We start from the raw sequence: 1,979 nt of genomic DNA on the forward strand, positions 1-1,979 counted from the left end.
CAGGGTTCTAGAAGAGACGCATGGGGATGCATATGGAGCGTAACAGGTAGGATGCCCCCGGGATGCTTGCCCCACTTGCCAGTGTCTGGGTTCGAGGCACAGCTCTGCCTCCCATGTCGGTTTCCTGCTAATGGACACTCTGGGCAGTAGCAGGTGATGGCTCAGTGACATAGGTTCTTGCCAGCCACATGAGAGCTGGATTACATTCGAGACTTCTGACTTTAGCCTGGCCCGGCCCTTGCTGTTGGAAGGTTTGGGGAAGTAAACCAGCAAATGAGAAATGTCTATTTTTATGTGTGTGTGTGTGTCTCTCTCTCTCTCAAAAAAAAAAAAAAAGCTATGCATTAAGAAAATTAGAAAAGAAATGTGGCTTTTAGGCTCTGTATTTATTCTGGAAGATAACATGGGGTGATCTCAGACTTGACTGTTGTGTGTGCTAGCAACCTGTAATAGCCGGTGCACACACTGGTGGATGCAGCTTGCTCAGTTCTGCCTCAGCACTATATCTCACACGAGGTGACCGGTGCTGCAGCCCAGCCCAGCCAGCCTACAACGCAGCCAGTTTTCACATATACCAGTGGGTGCCATGGCCTGGTTGAGGTGACCCTCAATACCCCACCAGGCCCACCCCCAGACCCAGGTTTTGAATGTGCCAGCTTCTACTGTAGCCTAACCCGGCCTAGCCCATATCCTATCTGGCTCTCATGTACATCACAGGTGCTGCAGCCTAGCAAGCCCACATCATCCGCAGACCTGCCCCTCATATATGCTGACAGGTGCCACCATTTTGACCAGCCTAGCCTGTTTCCAGCCCTGGCTCTTGTGCTCAGCAGTGATAGGTACAGCCTAGCAGGGGAGTGCCCGTGGTTTCCCTGCCAGGCATGTTCTTAACTTTGAATCTTGTGGATGCCAGGGGTTACTGAGGTCTAGTACTTTTCTTCTTTGTATATTTTTGGTGCCCTTGTTGAAAATCTGTGAACCAAATAGGTATTGATTCTTTTTTATTTTTTAAGATTTATTTATTTGAAAGTAACAGTGTCCGATCTTTCATCTATTGGTTCACTTCTTAAATGGCTACTCCTTAAATTGTCCAGGGCTGGGCCATTCCAAACCCAGGAGCCAGGAACTCCATCTGGGTCTCTTCAGTGGGTGTCAGGGACCAAGGCTCTTGGACCATCATTTCTGCCTTCTCAAGCACATTAGCAGGGTTACTGATGGGAAATGAAGCAATTAGGATTCAAACCAATATTCATATGAAATGCTGAAATCACAGCTGTGGCTTTACTGTGTGTGCCACAAGGCCCGCCCCACCTAAATTCTTTTCTGAGCTCTCTTCTCTGTTCCATTGCTCTGCTTGTTTGTATGCCAACACTGTGTTGTTTTATCTATTGTAGCTTTGTAGTATCAAAAGAATTTTTTTCCTTTCTTCTCTCTTTGAAATATCCATTCATTTGAAAGTAAGAGTTACAGAGAGAGCAGAAAAGAGAAAGAGATCTTCCATCCCCTGAATCACTCCCCCAATGGCTACAATGTCTGGGGACGTGCCAGGCATAAGCCAGGAGTCTGGAAGACCATCCAGGTTCTCCATGTGGGTGGCAGGGGCCCAAGCATTTGGAACACCTTCCATTGCGTTCCAATACTCATCAGCAGGGAGCTAGATTAGCAGTGCAATAGCTGGGACCCACACCAGTGCTCATATGAGATGCCAGCATTACAGGGAGTGGTTTAAAATGCTGTATCACAGAGCCTACTGTGATACCAGTATGTTTTGAAATGAGGAGGTGTGATAATCCCCAATCAAGTATCATATTGGCTTTTCTGGTTTTTGAGTGAGTTATCCATGAATTATAGCATTTTTGTGGTTGCTGTTGTTTACATTAAAAAATGCTATTGAGATTTTGATAGGAACAGTATTGATTCTATGCATATCTTTGGCTAGAATGTCTCTTTCAATGTGTGGCCATGACCATGCATAGTAG

The sequence above is a fragment of the Ochotona curzoniae genome, unplaced genomic scaffold, assembly GCF_017591425.1.
Source record: "Ochotona curzoniae isolate NIBS_2020 unplaced genomic scaffold, NIBS_Ocur_1.0 scaffold_3208, whole genome shotgun sequence".
NCBI lineage: Eukaryota > Metazoa > Chordata > Mammalia > Lagomorpha > Ochotonidae > Ochotona > Ochotona curzoniae.